This window comes from Cheilinus undulatus, linkage group 18, assembly GCF_018320785.1.
Source record: "Cheilinus undulatus linkage group 18, ASM1832078v1, whole genome shotgun sequence".
NCBI lineage: Eukaryota > Metazoa > Chordata > Actinopteri > Labriformes > Labridae > Cheilinus > Cheilinus undulatus.
Genome location: NC_054882.1, coordinates 2,180,277 through 2,199,868, shown reverse-complemented (window position 1 = coordinate 2,199,868; position 19,592 = coordinate 2,180,277). Strand labels below are relative to the sequence as shown.

The window sequence follows — 19,592 nt, the reverse complement described above, 5'->3', positions numbered from 1 at the left end:
GTCCTTTATTTATGAAATATCCTCCTACCATGAATTATGGGTTGGGAGTTGGATTTAAATTTCCTCCAGTAGAAGTAAAACTCTTGCGATATAAATACATTCCAGTGGAAATAAATGTTTTTGTTTTAATTTATTTTTTTATTCCTGAAGGGGGTGGAAAGGTTAAATATGACTTTTTATTTCGAAAATCAAGAGAATATGAAGGCCAGTTTATAAAGTTTTTTTTTTCTTTTGGGGGGGGGGGGGTCAGTTCTTAAAGTTATTTAAAATGTAGGAAAGAACAATTCCTCAAGAGTAAAGTAAAATTACGGATTTTAAAACAACTATCTCTAAAAGTAATATTTTATGTAGTAATATTTCAATGTAGTTACTCTGCCCAAACACAAAGATACTCCATTTTAATTCAGTTATAAGTAAAGCAACAACACAGGAGTCAGTCACACCTAATGTCTGTTCGTGAGGCAATGCCATCCAACTTCAGAGCACGTAGGCAACTTTTTAAGAGTAGTTTTGTTTTTTTATTTTGAAGGTACACCAATCCACTTCCGGTGTTAGCGTGTCCTGTCTGCGGTGGATCGAGAGCAACGTGAGGGAACAGAGAGACGTGCTGGATGTGATGTCCACTATGAGAGCGGAGGAGGAGGAGCAGGAGGGAGCCTCAGCTCCTCTCTCTTCTCTTATCGACATTTTTATTACACCTTCTTTTATTTAGGTCGAATTAAAATCGCTAAACTGTTCATACAGTATTTAGGGTTACACTTAACTTCCAGAAACATCCACATAAACTGGTGTAACAGCGTTTATCTGGCGTTACTTTCACCACTAGTTGAACTTTTTCGTGCCCATCTGTATAGAAAGTCAGATGAGCTCCAGTCACTCCGGGCTGACACGTGCCCGCGCGCTGGGCGTGCCCGCCGCCATTGTAGACTCCACGAGCCGCATGTAGCCCTCGCGCTCCCTCCCTGCAGCCCGCGAGGAAGTAAACAGTGAATGTGGAGCTGAGCACGCGCCAGAAACAGACCGAGCAGCTGATAAGAGCGGACGACAACAACAATAATAAAGATAACACCATAACAATACTAACAGTAAATATAACAGTACTAGTAATAATGATGGTGATGGGTTAATGTTGAAAATGCATCAGCTTTATTATGTCCCTCATGTGAAACTATCCTAAACAGCTTCAAAACTCTTTTCTCTGCAATCTACAGAGGAAAAAAGAGAAACACTGAACCAGCTTTATTTCCAGGCTGTACTGGCACAGTGGGACGACTTCAGCATAAAATAATGCATAAAAGCATACAAATAATGTAAACAGCATCAATTATAAAATTTCATATGCATTTAAAATTAAATACAGAGAAATTCATTACTATATATGCTATCTAAAATATAAAGTGCAGCATTTACGACTCTATTTATGAAGAGTCTGCACAGAAAGGTCTGTTTGTCTCCCTCTGTAGGACGAACATGAATTCACCTATTCCTGATTTTAGAGACTGTTATTAGTGACACTTGTTAAACTGTTGTACGGATATCGTCTGATTAAAAAGGGATGCTTTCAGTACTAACTGAATATTATAATATTATCTGCTCTTCTTAAAGACTTATTTAAATTTCTTGCAGAGTTTTAAGCAGCAGCCACCCTGCAGACAAATTTGACCCACATCTGAGTTTTTTTGGCTGATTTGTTAGGAATTAGCTTGTTGGCATGAAATAAAAACTAAAATAAAAAAGTAAATCCTTATCATGTTTACCTAACTGGCATGTTTTATGAAGGTTAGTAATAATAACAACAAGAAAGGGCCTTAATACTGCAAACAAATGTATGGAAATGCACTGGAAGGAGGAGGTGTACTAATGCAGTAGAATCCTGCACACTAAATGAAAAGTTCAGGTGAACCTGAGGGCTGCAGCGGTTCTTAAAGAGTCTCTTATCCAGCTTCTGCTTCTTTGTTTTTATTTTTTGGCCAGAACTTTGCACTTTTCCTCCTGTGAGCACTATTCTCAAGGTTATGTTGAACAACAAGAAAAACATCATTTTAATGTTGATTTAAGACCGGGATGTCGGACTCAGTCACAGCAGGGGCCAAATCCTGAATCTGGGTCTAACCTGAGGGCCGAACTGGGTCAAAATTTCCCATAAACTGTCAACCTCATCTTCACCGCTAACCGAGAACAGGAAAAAAAACAATGGTGAAAAATAAACTTGAGATTAAAAAAAAGTCAAAAGTTAAAATCATGTTGTTGTTTTTTTACAGTAAAGGTACTAAATAAAATTGAAAATCATGAGTTTAAAAGGTCAAAATATGAGATAAAATTCACAATTATGAGTCTTGAATGCAACATATGAGATATATTACAATTCGTTAATTTTTTAAATTGAAAGTGTCAATAATTGGGAATAAAAGTTATATTTAAGAGTTGAAAAGGTCAAGGTGTAAGAAAAAATATCCAAATCAAGAGTTTTGAAGGTGAAATATGAGATAAAATTCAAAATTAGGAGTTTTAAATGCAAAATGAGATAAAATTCAAAACGATAAGTTAAATTTTTGAATCAAAAAGGTCAATAATTGGGAATAAAAGTTTTATTTAAGAAATTAAAAGGTCAAGATGTAAGAAAAATATCCAAATCAAGATTTTGAAGGTAAAATATGAGATAAAATTCAAAATTAGGAGTTTTAAATGCAAAATGAGATAAAATTCAAAACGATAAGTTAAATTTTTGAATCAAAAAGGTCAATAATTAAGAAAAGTTGTATTTAAGAGTTGAAAACATCAAGATGTAAGAAAAAAATTCCAAATCAAGAGTTTTGAAGGTGAAATATGAGACAGAGATTGATAATTAGGAGTTTTAAATGCAAAATGAGATGAAATGCAAAACAATAAGTTACATTTTTGAATCAAAAGATTAATTATTAGGAATAAAAGTTATATTCAAGGGTTTAAAAGGCCAAAATATAAGAAAAAATTAAAAATCATAAAATTCTAAATATGAGATAAAATTAAAAATATTAAGTTATAAAGGTCCAAAGATAAGATAAAAATGTAAGATTTTAAATCGAAAAGGTTAATATTTGGGATTAAAATTGAAATTCATGAATGTAAAATGTAAAAATATGACTTAAAAATCTAAATTGTGAATGCAAACGGTCAAGATATGAGATAAAAGTCTAAATTATTATTTGAAAAGATCGAAATATGATATAAAAAGTCAAACCATAACTTTAAGTCATAACTGTGAGATGCAAATTTGAAAACATAAAACACAAATTTCTTTTCTCCACATTGCTGACTCTTATGAGATTATTTTAACTCTTTACTCTTTCTAATTCTTATGACTTAAAACAGATATTTTCAATCATTATGGTTAAGTTTACATTTTTAAACTGGAGGAAATCTGCAGACCTCATACTGGTGGGCCAGTTAGAATAAAAATATATGATCTGGTGGGCCGGATTTGGCCCCTGGGCCTTGACTTTGACACCCCTGCTTTAAGATATATCTGCATTATTTCACTGCAAAGTGAAGGCCACGGGGTCTGCAGACCACGTTTAGTCTGCTAAACCTGTCTACAGAGGCCTCTTTTCAACTGATTTTAACCTTTTTTAGATGCTTTATGGTGCAGTTAGAGTAAAATACCCATGAACTGGTAGACACATAATTAAGTCTGTCTCCGTCTGTGTCTGAGCATCACAATCAGCCCTTATCTGCTTCATCTGCAGCAGACACTGACTGACCCCGCTGCTGCATTCAAGGACATCAGGAAAAGAAACCGCCCTATATCTGACTACAAAATCCTCACTAAGTGGGAGTCATTATGCTGATGAAAGCGTTGCAGACGTGTCACATCGCGTCCCGTCACAACCTTCATCAGTGAGGAATGTGTGAATACGTGACGCTGCACAGCTGCCAGGATCCTGCTGCTTGGCGAGAACCAGCCGCGCCGGCTTTACCAACCGAAACCGAAGTCAATCGGCACGTAAATGTCAGAATGTTATGCCCTGATCAATCAGGAGCTGATGGGGATGGTTTCAGGGCATGAACAATTATCTCATGTGAATAAGAAAGGTCACCTGCAGTCACAAAAAACTCTCTTGTCAGCACTAAAACTTCTAGTCATGAGAAAGTTTCTGAGTCACAACAGGGGCCTCCTGTTCTATATTTCAGATCACATCCCTTTAATACAGAGTCTATAAAAAGTATTCAGCTCCTTAGCTCAGGGGTTCTCAACATTGGGGTCAGGACCCCCTTGGGGGTCGCCAGATGCCTTAAAGAAATGGAGAATATTTTTAAAATGAAATCAAACTGTATATTTTAGCCATTTTCATGAAAATACATGCACAAAATTAGTTAAATGTAAAATAAAAAAGTTTTATCAGTAGCATCCTGAATAACTGTTTCCTCATTTGGTAGATAAAAAGTGTGTCTCACTGTTATGGGTTTCTTATATTAAAAATATCTATTAGTGCCATTGTCTAACCATTTTCCCCAACCAATGTCGCTATCATTGGCAACTTTTGATCAATTTTTGCTCAATTTGGACCCTTTTTAGCCACTGTATACCCACTTTTGCCATTTCACACTAATTTTGCCTGATAATTACCAGTTTTCATTACTTTTTCCCACGAATTATAAAACAATTTAGTACATTGTTTAAACTTTTTTGTCAGTTTTTGCATATTGTTGCTTCTGTTGACCCATCATTAGAACTATTAACCCCTTTATACCACTTTTGACACCCATTTTTGCCCATTTTAACCACATTTCACTATTTGTGATGCCCTTTTTTGCAGATGTAACCCATTTCTGCCAATTTTTGCCTACTTTTCTGACTCATTTAACCCATTTTTGCCCGTTCCAACCACTTTTTTCCACTTTTAAATCCCATTTTACCAAGTTTCCACCTATTTTTGCTATTTCTAACCCATTTCTGCTACTTTAGAAATCCAATTTCACCACTTTTTTCTACCAATTTTGCCATTTTTAACCCACTTTCAGGCTGTTTAGGCTATATACTAAGGCACAAAAGGATAAGAAAAGACATTTGGGATATTTGTTGCTTTGATAACATGTTTATTATTCAGTTTAAATGTATGGATATCACAGCCTAACATAAAACATGGGCCCCAAGTTTGAATGGGACCCAGAAAGCTCCCCCCTTATGAGCAGCCTTGCACATGACTATGTGTTCAGCCACCTTCAGGTACAGTGGGGGTCCCCGGTCTCTGACACCTTTATTTGGGGGTCGTGGGCTGAAAAGGTTGAGAACCCCTGCCTTACATGATTTACTCTTGTATTAATTTTATAAATCAACCATGGTCGATATGATTGGGCTTTTACGACAAAAAACTCCTCAGTGTGGAAGTGAAACAGATTTCTACAAAATAAAAAATATGTAAGGTAAACTAAGTGACTACAGAAATGTTCCCTCCCTCTAGTCAGTATTTAGTAGAGTCACCTTTGGCTGCAGTCACAGCTCTGAGTCTGTGTGGATAGGTCTCAGTCAGGCTCAAACTTCTGGACTCTGGAATTTTGCTCCGTTCGTCTTTGCTAGACTGATCAAGATCTGTCAGGTCGCATGGGAACATTCCCCTTGTCGTCTTTAAACCACCTCTGTGTAGCTTTCTCTGTATGCTTCGGCTCATTGTCTTGTCTTTACCCTCTACCTTTAGAAGTTTTCCAGGACTGGATGCTGAGAAGCATCCCCACAGCATGATAATGCCACCAGCGTGCTCCACAGTGGGGATGGTGTGTTTGTGGTGATGTCAGTGTTTGGCGTCTTGTCTGATGGTCTCAAAGCTCCATTCTGGTCTCATCAGACCAAAGAACTTTCTTCCTCTTGACCATGGAGTCTCCCACAGTCCTTCTGGTGAACTCTAGTCCAGATTGAATCTGAGTTTTCTTCAACAGTGTCTTTCTCTTTGCCACTCTCCCATAAAGCTCTGACTGGTGAAGAACCCGGCCAACAGTTGTTGTCTGCAGAGTCTCTCCATCTCAGCTGCTGAAGCTTGGAGCTCCTTCAGAGTAGTCATAGGTGTCTTTGTGTCCTCTCTCACTAGTCTCCTTCTTGCACGCCCACTCAGTTTATGAGGACGCTCTGATCTAGGCAGATTTACACATGTGACATATTCCTTCATTTCTTCATGATGGATTTAACTGAACTCTGGGGGATGTTCAGAGACTCTGAGATGTTTCTGTCTCCATCCCCTGATTTAGACTTTTTAAAAACCTTTTCTCTGGAGTGTTCTTTTGTCTTTGTAGTGTAATGGTAGCCAGGAATACTGATGAACCAGTGACTGGAACTTCCAAACACAGGTGTGTTTATACTACAATCACTAAGACATATTCACTGCACTATTCATGCAGTCACTTACAGTCATGGACGAAAGTATTGGCACCCCTGGAATTTTTCCATTACAAATGTTTTTGGTATACATGAGTTTATTTCCTTTATGTGCATTGGAGCAACACAAAAAATCGGAAGAAAAAAAGACAAAATTCACATAATTTGACACAAAACTCAAAAAATGGGCCGGACAAAATGACTGTTACCCTTTTAAAACTGTGGGTAAATCATTTTATTTCCAGCATGTGATGCTCATTTAAACTCACCTGTGGCAGTAACAGGTGCTGGCAGTCTAGAAATCACACCTGAAGCCAGTTAGAGTGTCTAAAAGTTGACTCAACCTTTGTGTTGTGTGTCTGTGTGTGTCACACCAAGCATGGAGGAGAGAAAGAAGAGCCCAGAACTGTCTGAGGACTTAAGATGCAAAATTGTGGAAAAATATGAACAATCTCAAGGTTAAAGACCATCTCCAGAGATCTAGAAATTCCTTTGTCCACTGTGTGTAATATAATCAAGAAGTTTATAACCATGGAGCTGTGGCTAATCTCCCTGGACGTGGATGGAAGAGAAAAACTGACAAAAGAATGCAACGCAGGATAGTTGGAATGGTGGATAAACATCCTCAGTCAACTTCCACACAGATTCAGGCTGTCCTGCAGACTCAGGGTGCAAAAGTGTCAGCTGGGACCATACGTGGTCATCTGAATGAGATGAAGCGCTATGGCAGGAGACCAAGGAGAACCCCACTGCTGACAGAGAGACATAAAAAAGCCAGGCTGGAGTTTGCAAAAATGTACCTGAGTAAGCCTCAATCCTTCTGGGAGAACATTTTGTGGACAGATGAGACTAAGGCAGAGCTTTTTGGAAAAGCACGTCATTCTACTGTTTACAGAAAACAGAATGAGGCCTACAAAGAAAAGAACACAGTACCTACAGTCAAACATGGAGGAGCTTCAAGGATGTTTGGGGTTGTTTTGCTGCCTCTGGCACTGGGTGTCTTGACTGTCTGCAAGGAATCATGAAATCTGGAGACTATCAAAAAATTTTGGGCTGCAATGTAGGGCCTAGTGTCAGAAAGCTGGGTCTGGGTCAGAGGTCATGGGTGTTCCAGCAGGACAACGACCCCAAACATACCTCAGAAAGCACCAAGAAATGGTTGGAGACAAAGCTGGAGAGTTCTGAAGTGGCCAGCAATGAGTCCAGATCTAAATCCCATTGAACACCTATGGAGAGATCTCAAAACTGCTGTTGAAGAAGCACCCTTCAAATCTGAGAGACCTGGAGCAGTTTGCAGAAGAAGAGTGGTCCAAAATTCCAGCTGAGAGGTGTAAGAAGCTTGTTGATGGTTATAGGAAGTGACTGGTTTCACTTATTTTTTTCCAAGGGTGTGCAACCAAATATTAAGTTGAGGGTGTCAACAATTTTGTCCGGCCCATTTTCTGAGTTTTGTGTCAAATTATGTCAATTTTGTCTTTTTTCTTCAGATTTTTTGTGTTGTTCCAATGCACATAAAGGAAATAAACACATGTATACCAAACACATTTGTAACTGCAACAATTTCTGGGAGAAATGGTGTATTTTCTGGAAAAATTCCAGGGGTGCCAATGCTTTCGTCCATGCCTGTATTTTACATTACAGATTTTTATTAAATTGATATTACTTTGTAGAAATCTGTTTTCACCTTGACATTAAAGAGGGTTTTTTGTAACTTTTTGGTCATAAATGCCGAATGATGGTTCCTATTGTTTTATGGTACCTGATGTCTGTGTCTTGCCTGCATCCTGATGATGTTCATGATGTCTTAGTTGTGTAGAATGGCTTCATGTCTGCACTCTGATTGATATCTGTGATGTCTTAGTTTGCATGGCATCACATGGCATCTAGGTTTTGATGTATATTGATCTTTATGAATAATTATCTCATCCATATTCCTGTTTAGTTTCTTTAAATGTGTGGATTCTGCTGATGTTGTCTGCATGTCATGTTCTGTTTTCTTATCTTTTCTTTGGGTTGTTGCTTTGTTCTTCTGCTTGCTTCTGCACATGTCAAAGCACTTTGTAAACCCATGTTTTAAAAGTGCTATACAAATAAAGTTACTATTATTATCATATTGACCATCATTGAGTTATAAAATCAATAAAAGGGTAAAACATCAAAGGAGATGGTTCCAGCTGGAATAGTTCATGTCTTTATGGTTGCACACTGTACCCATAAAGTACTCTAGATCATTTTACAATCATCTGCTTGAAATAAGGACCTTTATTCATAAATAATTAGTATGACTCTAAGCCAGCTTGTTGTAGTTGTTTGTCCACCTTAGCTCTGCTTCTTTGTGTCTTTAGGTTAATATAAAGTTAGTCTGAGGCCACATTTTCAATATGGTGGATGCAGATTGACCTCAAGGGCCTACTTCAGTAACCAAATGGCTGACGTCACTGAGGCGTTGTCCAATGTTTTCCATATTAGATGCAGTATTTATCCCAGGGAGTTGTAACCAAACACAGATCTGGATCAGACGTGTGAATCAAACCCACAGAGAGAGCCCTCAAGTGAACTCAGAGCGCGTTAAATGTTTGTTTTTGTACGTCAGATGATGGCGGATCAAACTCCAGCCTGCAGCTTGTTGTGCGTACGTGAGAAGAGCTTCATCGCCGGAGTTAACCAGTAACCAGAGCCGTGCTTCCTGTCTGACCCACTGCCAAGGTCTGTGTGAGTGTGTCTACTGTAATCAGAGGAAAACGCCTCAGGTTTATTTCAGTCTCTGACTTATGTTCCTAAGAACACTATAAAGGTTTCCAAAAAACGCTGATCGAGGATTCATGATGTTATGGCTGTAAAGAAAAACATGCGTCATCAGTTCTCCTTAAATATCCTGGTACAGGCTGAACTTTTCATCATCATTTAAATCAGACACATTATGACTAACAGAGTGATCCATATTAGGGCTGGGCAACAGGCCATGTTTTAAACTAGTCCTAATTGCTAAATGGGGAATTACTTTTATTTATTTAACTTCAAGGAGCATTTCTATTATTAGTAAAAATCTAAAGATATTCCTTCCTTCCATAACAGAAGGTGTACATCAGTAAATGTGAAAATACATTTTATTTTTATTGCTATTTCTACATTCATCTTTCTTTAATTACATACTGTAAGTGTGATTTTTTATTTTACTTTGTTTTATATTTGCTATTTATACTGTGAGCTGCTGCAATAACCAGATTTACCCCATCAGTAAAGTTTATCTTATCTTATTGATTCCGTTTGACACCAATCGGCAAAAACAGAAGTCCTAAAATCCCAAATTTGGGATTTTTTTTTTTTCTGTTTTAATCTTCTGAGCACAAGTCTGCTTGCTGTCTAAGCTGCACAAAGATGCTAGGTCGTGCCATTTCCAACCACTTTTTTCAAATGTCACCAACATTTTTATGCAATTTAGACATTTTTCCCCTCTGTTTTAATGAATTCTCCAAAGTTTTCCTTTAACCTTAATTTTATCTAAATGATCTCTAATTTCAATTGTGTTCATTGTTTCATTGTTATGTCTTTTTGTTGTATTTTAAATGCTCTTTCCTTTTAATTTCTGTAAAGCACCATGAACGGTGCAATACAAATAAACTTGGCTTGTCTTGAAAATGTGGCTGAGGATCAGACAGTTCTGTCATTTTTGATACCACTGACCACTAAAATAATGGAGATTTTATTATTATATTATTTAAACCAGGGGTTTTCAAAGTGTGGGAGAGTGAGCCTCCCCTAAGAAGAAATTAAGCTATTGGCGGACCCCCACCCACAAAAACGATTCAAATAAAAAAAAAAAAACAACATTTCAAGCATTTATGTCTAATCTTTAAACATTTTTAACATTAATATCTTTTGGATATTTTGGTTTGCAAATTAAACGTCTGCCTTTCCCTCTTATTCAGTTATAATGCCATTAAATATCCCTTTTCATATTTTTTGGCCATTTTAAAACGTCTTTTTGCCTTTTTTTCCACATTTTTTCCACTTTTATCCCATTTTTGCCCTTTTTCACCTTTTTGTCCATTTAAGCTACCTTTTGCCCATAAATACCACTTGTTTCCTTTCCCCCCAATTTTTCCCTCTTCTTTTTGCCATTTTTTCCCATTTTGCCCTTTTTAACTTTTTTTTTTGCCACTTTTTGCCCAGTTAAACTACCCTTTGCCATTACATACCACTTGATTCCTCTTTGTTGCCCATTTTTGCCACTCTTGACTGCTTTTTTGCCCATTTGAGTCACTTTTCACTCATTTTTTGTCACCTCTCATCCATTTCTGCTACTTTCTGACCATTTTTCTTTGTTCTCCCCATTTTTGCCCCTTTTTACTCATTTTTTTGCTGCTTTTTGACCATATCTGCCACCTTTAACCTATTTTTATTGCTACTTTAAGCTGTTTTTGCCTCTTTTCTCCTCTTAGATTGTGGCTATTTTTCAACAGTTTTGCTCTTTGTTTGAGTAACACTGCTCTATAGCATAGTCCCTACAGTAACTATAAATCTATCCATTTAGCTCCATGCACAGCAGAGGTTAGCAAAGCAAATCACCTTTTTTCATGTTTTTGGTTCTGAGCCTCCCCTGAAGCTCTGTGGCGCCCCCCAGAGGAGGCCCGCCTCACACTTTGAAAACCACTGCTTTTAAAGTTAAGAATTCTTTTAGACCCTCCACATGCAGAAATGTTGCCAACACATTTGTGCTATTTAGACTGTGTGCAGGAGCAAAACCACAAACTCTGATTATCTTAACTCTGTGCTGAAAGGGTCTCTGCACACCTGAGTATGTGACAGGTGAGAAACACCTGATGTGATGAAGGTCAGTTAGGCTGAAACGGTGTGTTTCAATTTAGGCTGTCAATAGATTAGAACATTCTAATTGTGATTAATCGCAGGATTTCTGTAATTAATTGCGATGAATTGTACCCCATTCATTGTATTTAAAAATTTCCCTACTTCAAAGTCTAATTTGTGTCATTGTGTCATTTTGAATTTTTCTACTGTCTTAAACTAAGGGGCATCGACTCGTTGTTTGAGTACAGACCTGCTTTAAATGGGACATATTCAACCCTTTTCAGACAAGTTCATATCGGTCTCAGAGGTCCCCAAAACATGCCTGTGATGCTGAAAAAACACTCCAGTACTGGTGTCTAAAAAAACCCTCTGTTTCAGTGTCTGCAGCTTTAAATGTTAATAAGCTGTCTGGCTCCGCCCCTGGCCACGCCCCTCTCAGGAAATGGCTGTGGCTCTCCTGATCCCCCTTTAAGCTGACAGCTGAGAGAGAGATCGGGGTCCGTTCAAAAAGTTCAAAAAATTACCTCCTAAGTCCTTTCCTGTTCACTTTTCCTTAACCCTGACGAAAAACGTCATGGGGTCAAGGAAAGGAGGGAGTAAGAGGATAGGAAAGGAGAACTGTGGTGATTAAGGAATCCAACTGCTCTTCCCCTAGGCGAATGTTATGGATGCAACGTGTTTTTTTTTTTTGTAAAAACTACAATTTAACGTTGATGGACTACAAATTCTCATCTACGACTCGGTGCGTTCTCTGTGTTGTTATCTGCTGTGAATGAAACTCTAAAACGTCAGAGATACGAGCTCATTAACATTTTTATATCGGTCTCTTCAGGGAGAGGAACAGCAGAAACTTTTCTCTTAATCTGAACTTTCTGCTAAGTCGATACAACGAGATGAATAATGTTCAAGTCCTTTTATTTCACAACCAATTCTTTTGCTTTATTTCCTACCTATCCATTTTTTCTTTAATTTTCTCGACTCTGTTCATTTCATTAGTTTACTCTGGTTCTGTCTTTATTTCAGCTCGTCATGTGAAAAGCTCTGTAAACCTGCGTAATTATGATGATAGATCTAATATTCACAATATAGCCAACATCGCTTTTAATTGGTTGTGATTTACAAACGTTTGTCACATTTACTTCAATATTTCAAAACAGCAAAACAAATACAGTTTAAAATACGGACAGATCGGTTTACTGTTTGAATAAAATGGAAATGAGAAGAAATCGTGATCATAAGTTGAATTATAGTTTTCATGTCTGTAATATTTCTCTGTTCATCCCTACTGCCTTCCGTTTATCACATGGATTATAAGTTTGACTGAACTTTACGGTTTAAATCGGGGCTGGTAAAGTTACAGTTAAGTTACTCACTTGTTCTGATGAGCGGTCAACAGGTGCGTCACTTTAAATTAGGTTTACGCAAAGCATTGTGGGTCGTCTTTTCATCTCTCCTTTGGTAAAGGATGCTCCAGTGTTTCCTAGGCCAAAGGAGATAATAAAGGAAGTTATGAAGCTTCTTTCCTTTTCAGTTGGAGAATTCAAACGGCCTTTATCATGGCCGACACTAAAATGCCCTGACCCCAGGGCTGTCCGAAATCACTCCCTATTTACTATACAGTGAATAGTAGGGGGGAGTACTGGCAAGAACCTCACAATACGATACGCATCACGATACTTGGGTCACGATACGATAGTATCACGATATATCAGGATATCATGATATTGTGATATATTGCGATATTCTACAGTTAACTAAGAAAAACATAGAGATGATGTATATCTAAATCACACAATACGTTGGAGGTGTTCCCGCTATATTTCACGGCAGCAAGACAGAGCTCGCACGGCATTTCCTTTCTCTAACTCGCTGTTTGTGCTCCCGTTTTAACTTTGAAGCCTAAATGCGTCCAAACGTCTGCTTTGAACTGAGCAGGTGTCGTCATTTTGTCAGCCACGTGGAGGTGCAGAAGTCGTATTTTACTAACAACTCGGCTAAAATACGAGTTTTTACTTTTTACAAATAAACCGATATTAAGAGTTGAAGTATCGATATTGTATCGGATGTCAAAGTATCGCGATATATTGACGTATCGATATTTTTTCACAGCTCTAGTGAATCGGCCATTTTGTAGTGGTGTCCGAATTCTGAGTATTTTTATTCACAATATAGTGAACTCACACTATCCCACAATGCATTGTGAAAAGTAGTGAACAACCGATGCTCACTAGCCCAGCAATATTTCCCATCATGCATCACGGCTGCTGCTCTCAAACATGATGGAAAAACGAGAGGAGCACAGGAACATATAAAACTTTTTTTTGTTGGTTTTCACCAAAGTATTTAGTCTGTAGGAAAATGTTAAGGATTCAAAACAGAGTAACTTTTTTCCCTTATGAGGATTATAGACATGAAACCATCATCTTTATGCAAAAATAAGTGATAATACACACACAAACGTAGACTATTTCACCACTAAAGACACAAAATGTTTTTTCATCTTTTAGTATTTCTATTTTTTTGTTTTAGCACACATTTTCTGAAAGGTTGACAGAAGGAGGGAGTGGATTTTTCTGGTGTTTGAGGTGATTGTGGACGGGCCGGGGCACAAACTTTTGTTAGAAAAGCCTGAAAAAATAATTTTGGCATAATATGTCCTTTTTAATAGATACTGTCTTGAAGATTATGACATAAACTGAACCATGGAAGAAGCAACTTTTCATGGATTGAAAAGAAAATAAGGGGACAGTGAAAGGGTAAAAGTTAGATTTCACAACATGCAGAAAACTTCTGACTTGTCCTGACTTAAACCATGACACCAGATGAAATTAACCGATGATTTTCAGCCTAATTCATCGATTTTTAGGACTTTTTACGACTAATTATGTTTAATAAGTTAAAAAACAAGACTAACACTCGGCTCACAAAGTATTTAAAAGCAAAAATACAACAGAATAATAATAACTCGACATAAAATACAAACCAGTGTGAAAGCAGAGCGAACCAATCGGTGTCATCCATCAGAAACAGCGTCGATGTGCTGGTTTGAAGCCACAAAAGAGGGAAAAATAATGAAAAACTCTCTTAAATGTTCAACAGTTCTGAGAAATCACATTAAAAGTCCAACAAACGCCGCTGTAAAATCAAACATGGCGCGTTGTGCCTTCATCGCGCTCCGCTTGGAGTTGTGTTCAGCGGCTGCTGGCTCACTACCGCCCCCTGGTGGTTCACCGTCAGTGCGCCACCACACAGAGGGCATCTATCAGATGTCCATCAAAATCTGGTCACTTCTGATCAAATTTAAAGGGAAAAAAGGACTCCAGGATATTAGAAACACAAAAACGATGTTTTATAATTGTATTACCATAAAACTAAAACTTTTTCTTTTAAAATTATTCTGAAAAACGTGGGAGATTTGATAGAAATATGTGGTTCTGTGTTCTTAGACAATAAAACTAAGTAGTTCTGACTTCAAAAGTCAAGGATGTGTGCTATCAGTCGCATTCAAATACTTTCAGATTATTTGCTTTGTTTTAAACATCAAGCATTAATACAATGATTATTCTGAAAGTGGCATACAAATAGCTTGTTTTTGGAAAACGCTTAAATAGAATTCAAAATAAATACAGTTTCTCTAAAGCTGGAGATCCATGTGTTTTTTTTTCAGGTTCTAGTAAAAGAATAAAATTATTTCTGAGCATTCAACAAAATCTATTCCTTGTTTAACTTACTTAAACAGCATTTGTACAGTCTACCATGATATGTTAGGAGTCAGTTCAGGCCTGTGCAAACATCACAGATATTTGTTGCTAAAATAAACCTTTCTTTACGAAATGTTTTAAGCAATAATTAAACAAAAACAGTTAAGACAAACTGCTGTATCTTAGTGAAATATCCCTTTAATGATTTCAGTTTACAGAGAGGTATTCAGCATCAGAAGCTCACAGGAAACCACATTTATTTTTATTCTTCTCACCTTCACATCTGACTACAAAACTTTACAAATATGTATACAAGATTATATACAAAACATGAGAAAATACACTGTTTTGCAGGGATAGGAATCATAATTTTCTAGGATAGCAGTAGCAGTGATGCACATAAAAATAAAATCACAAAAAAGTTAAATCTTGGAGTGCTGTGCAAAGAGGAGGCTGTTAATAACACCTGCTGGAGAGTTTTAGACAAACATGGAGGATTTGAAAGGGGTTTTATGTAATTTTTAGCCTTTTTACTATCATTTAAAGGTGAGAATTCTCTAAATATCAGCAAATGTTTTTACATGAACAGAAGTCTGCATGAATTCTGAAACAGTACAGTTCTCTGGACCCAAAATAAAAAGACTTTGCTGCAGTTTAAATATAAGAAACAAGCTGAAAGGATGATGGCATAACTGCGGTATGATGTAGATTTTCTTTTATTAAGATGACGGGCAAACACAGCCGGAATTTAATTCAGAAAAACAGTTTTTACAGGGATTCTTATTTGATTCACTTTTTCGTCTTGTGCTGGGCTTCATTAATGTTCTGATCCATCTAAAGTGCAAAATTTTAATTTAATAAATATGAAAATTCTCATATGTTGGTCCTGACTTCTCTGTAAAGAAGTGGTAGTGGGTCCTCAGGTTAAACCGCTGCTTTCCATTGTAAATCCATCTTGCAACAAACAACATTTTTGTGGTTTATTATTTTGCTGCCTTGGAACATTCCCAGTAAACTCCCACAGGAGATCTTACTTGCAAAAATCATTGATTTGCAACGTTTCAGGATCCAGCCCTTCATCAAATAAAGAGCCCAGTACCAACCTGTAGCAGATGAATGGATTTCTTTGTAAGTTGGAAAGTGTGCAGGAGTTTACTTGGAATTTTTTTGATGGACATGTTGCCCCCCTACACACCTGTCTCATTAAAATACATGTGCCAGGTATTTTTTTCCATGGTGCACGAAAATACAAATCTTCAGCCCTCAGGAGTATCACTGTTATGTCTGATATTTCACTGGTTAACAATGATGCATGCTGCTGCAGGTCCAGTATGACTGCAGAGTCATGTAGGGAGGTAATCTGCCCTTACTTAGAATAAAATAAGTCACATCTCAAGTGTGTCAGTGAAATAAAGGAGTAGCTCTGTCTAAAGATCAGGCTGTCTTTAAAAACACAGTTATGGATATTTCCCTGCATGTTCTGTCTGCAGATGACGGCCGTGGTTTTTGGTTTCAAGCTCAGAGAAAAGCAGAGTTTGTGGAAGTTGTGCTTAGCAGGAATTCACCGCAGATCTGTGAACGAGCCTCCACATAATCACTCAGCCACCTCAGGAATGTGACAGCTTTACAGTAAAATACTCCTTAAATATACGGTAACTTTATGTTGGCGTACAGCAGGACTTTTAGGATGTTTTAGAAGCTCTGAGTATGATTTAAACCAGGGGTGTCAAACTCAGTCACAGCAGGGACTGGATTCTGGATTCAGATCGAACCTGAGGGCCAAACAGGGTCAACACTGAACCAGAAACTGTCAACCTCATTTCACCAGTAATAAAATATGAAAAAAACTTAGCACTGATAAATGATGTTTAAGTTTTAAAGTTAAAAAGATAAGTTTAAAGGCGCACAATCTGAGATAAGTAAATTCATCAGTTAAAAATGAAGTTAAAAACATAAAATGAAATGTAACGTTTTCTTGAAGGCAAATATATCAGAAAAAAGTCAAAATCATGAGTTTAAAAGATCAAAATACGATGTAATCACGAAATTAAAAGTCAAAATATGATTCAAATTTTTAAATTGTGAGTCTAAAACATTAAACTATGGGATTATGAGGTCAGAAATAGGAGCTGAAAATATGGGATAAAATACAACATAACTGGTCTTGGATTTAGAATTTAAAATTATGAATCTTAAAGCTCAAAATATTTTATAAGAAGTCAAAATAATGCTTTGAAAAAGACTCAGAATCCTAAGTTTAATTTATTTTCCCACATTGACTTCTTATGTAATTTTTTTTACTCCTTACTTTTTCAGATTTTGTGTCTTTACAATAAAATCTTAAATCAAGGATAAGTTCACATTTTTATTCTTTAGGAAATCTGCAGACCTCAGACTGATGGGCCAGTTAGAACAGAAATATGATATAATCTTGTGGGCCTGATCTGGGCCCCGGGCCTTGGGTTTGACACCCCTGATTTAAAGTGTCTGAAACCATCAGTTAGTACATGTCGACCTCACTGGATTATCAGTGGTATCTTTTAAATGCACGTCTTAAAATGTTGCATGTCAGTGGTGTTATCTCCTTCTGTGCCTTTTAATTTTCTTCTTTTTCATAACCTTTTAAAAATTTTTATTTTTAAGGCTGCTCTTTTTGGCAAATTTGCCTTTAAAATCACATAAAATAGTTTTTATTTAAGTCATTAAGAATTAACCTAAGAGGACTTACAGTTTATGTCGTAATCATGTGGTTTTACTTTTAAAATAAAAAAAATACGTATTTATACTAGTGGCCGACCAATGATCCACCTGGCTGATAATTGAGGCCGATATCTGGCGTCTGACCGATTATCTGTAAATCAGTAAATCAAAATGAGCCCTACTTTGATTTTGCTTCTTCTCCTCTGGCTGTTTTCACTCTCCAGTCTCATTTAACATCCCGTCAACAACATGATCAGTCTGGCTTTTGGTGAGCCGAGTACAGGGGGACACGACGGCCAATCACAGCCTGACCAGTAGCTCCCTACTGGTTGGATGGATTTCTGCCATGTTTGATATTTTGGTGGCACACGTGCAGAACACTTTCCTTTGTAAACAGTTGGACAGCGACTTAAATCACCATGAAAACAGCAGAATTGCCTCTATGATGAGTCTTTCTTATAATAAAGGACATAAACAACCTCGCACTGATATCAATTATTCAGCCAATAGATTTGTTTGCTGGTAATGCTGCTTATTATGTGGGAGAGACAAAACATGACTATACAACTTCAACCTCAGGGTGTGAGACTTTTTCAAAGGGAAGTCCACTGATGTTTGCCATTCCAAATTCACGGGTACACTGCGAGACTTCAGGCTGTGCATGACCTTCGGACTGTAAAGTGTGAGCACATTACTTGCACACGATGGTTAGGCGTTATGACAATTCAGTCGCACATTATGAGCCGACTTTCCTCCACGATTGTCACAGGGTCGGCACAGAACTGCTAAGTGTATGCCTGGCTTTACACTAAACTTGTGAGCCCTGCACACAGAGACAGAGAGGCGGTATACAAGCAGTCCGGCTGTAAATGTCACCGTATCGTGGACAAGTAAACGCACAAAAAGAATGATTAAAATTAGGGCTGGGCTATTAATACAAATGTATATTCAATCGCAATATGACCTAGTGCAATTTTCAAATGGCAGAGGGGGCAATATTTCTAAGGCAGAGGTGTTTCTCTTCACGTCATGCAAACATTCAAGTGCCAGCATTTTCTAGAATAATTGACAAGGTTCCTATTTTTCCTTGTTTTTGTATATTTTGTCTTCAAATTAAGAAATCCATAAAATCATCACTGCATTACAATTCATATCAAATTTGCAATAAAGGACAAAATAAAGACATTTTTGTTAGATTTGTCTGAATTTTGGGGGGAAATTTGCTCAGAAATTTTTTGATATAATTTGAAAAATGTATTTTGACATTTTGAGGGATCTGATTTGATTTTGGGGGGGGGGGGCTTTTAAAATTTAAAGCATTTTCCTGAAAATTTAATAGATTTATTTGTAAATTTTTGGGAATTTGATTTAAATTTCTTTGGAAATTTGATTTAGGGAATTTCAGGGAAATTTTCAACATTTATTTGTAAATTATGGGGAATTTGATTTGAATTTTTGGGGGAATTAGCTTTGCAACTTTGAGGTATTTTCATGAAAATTTGAGAAATGTCTTAAATTTTTAAGAAGTTGGTTTGATTCTTTTTGGGGGGGGTGCTTTGATTTTTTTTTTTCTTTTAGAATTTTCAGAAAAGTTTGAGGAATTTATTTGTAAATTTTTAGGAATTTGATTAGATTTTATTGGGTGGGGGCACTTTTATAATTCTTAGTTATTTTCTCAGAAATTTGGAACATTTATTTGTAGATTTTGGGTGATTTGATATAGATTTCTGGGGGAAATAGCTTCGTGTGTTATAATATAGAATGGTTTATAAGATGAGGAATCTGAAGAATAATCACATTAAATTGCAATCGCAATGTTGGGTGAAAAAAATCATAATTACATTATTTTCCCAAATCGTTCAGCCCTAATTAAAATCAGACATCTTTATCTAGAAAAGGAAGATTGGATAAAAACAAGTGCCTTCTAAAATTCAAGACCTCTCAACAAGCAAAAATACAACTTTTTAAGGCCTTATATTTCAAAAGTTCATTTTAGGATTTGTTAGTATTTTTCAGGGATCCGTGTACACATAGAA

The 19,592-nt window shown here is 36.9% G+C and overlaps 1 protein-coding gene across 2 annotated transcripts in view; it reads right to left on the bottom strand.

Moving 5' to 3' along the window:
* The window catches only part of egln3 (egl-9 family hypoxia-inducible factor 3), a 30,947-nt gene extending 16,649 nt beyond the window's left edge, over nucleotides 1–14,298 (bottom strand). The window contains exons 1-2 of one of the 2 annotated variants that reach the window (XM_041812083.1): nucleotides 14,139–14,298; nucleotides 12,529–12,635 (exon numbers count right to left, since the gene is read on the bottom strand). The gene's annotated coding sequence lies outside the window, so the exon portion shown is untranslated. The remainder of the gene's footprint in view (nucleotides 1–12,528; nucleotides 12,636–14,138) is intronic. The other variant, XM_041812082.1, reaches the window with a different exon arrangement.
* Between the last annotated feature and the right edge of the window lie 5,294 nt (nucleotides 14,299–19,592).